Genomic DNA, 932 nt, shown 5'->3' with positions numbered 1-932 from the left:
GTCTTTTGCTAGACACCGCGATTCCCGTTGACTTTGGTTCACTGTAGAGAGTCAATGAACATAGAATACGTCATGAAATAAGACACCAGCCATTGTTGCATTGATGGGTTGAGTCATGAATGCCTTCGTCAACACAGGCTGCAGCAAGGTTTGAAATAGAAGTGGAAACCGTGACTAACGATAGAAACGAATTGCATCAATCGAACACTGAAGTCGGAGCTTTCGGATGTTGATGTTTATTTTGTGATGTCCTAGTATCAAAGGAGAAGAAAGGAACATAACCGAGGATATGCCAACGTCGAAACATCTCGAAACTGGAGACATATCGATTAACATGATTGGAGCGCATGGGCCCCATATATCGAAGATTCGAGTGATACTGACATATAACACGAAAATGCAACGAGATCCATGGCGGATGCAAGTGTAGGATTAACAGTGGGTTTCTGTCGACACATTTGCTATCAAGGTTGCATCCTCGAGTTATCAAAAGTGATTACCAACTGACAACTGATTATCCAAACATTAATGTGGATATATGTTGCAGGGCTTGCGATTTCTGGGCTAGTGTGATAAACAAGATTTCAGACAAGACTTTTTAGTGTCGTGCATTAAAAGTTGGGACTGGGGCTGGGGGGGGGGGGGTTAAACCCTGACCCATGAGAGACAGGAGAAGGGGTGAGCGTGAAGGTATCGTGGGATGGTATCTATCATAGAGTAGGATGAGTCAGTGTTGTTTGTGATTTGTATGGAACCCACTGATCAATATCCGCGTGAGGATGTTGGTGAAGTGGTCCGTGGTGTTGTGGGTATAGGAGAGGAGAGAGAGGAGAGGAGACATAAGATAGGGGATAATAGAGTCAACAACTCGCCTCAACTCAACATTTCTAGTAAACTACTAGTTATCAACTACCGTAACTATAATAGTCTCA

The sequence above is a fragment of the Fusarium oxysporum genome, chromosome 8 (assembly GCF_000149955.1).
Source record: "Fusarium oxysporum f. sp. lycopersici 4287 chromosome 8, whole genome shotgun sequence".
In the NCBI taxonomy this organism is placed as follows: Eukaryota; Fungi; Ascomycota; class Sordariomycetes; order Hypocreales; family Nectriaceae; genus Fusarium; species Fusarium oxysporum.
This window is presented reverse-complemented; position numbering follows the sequence as displayed.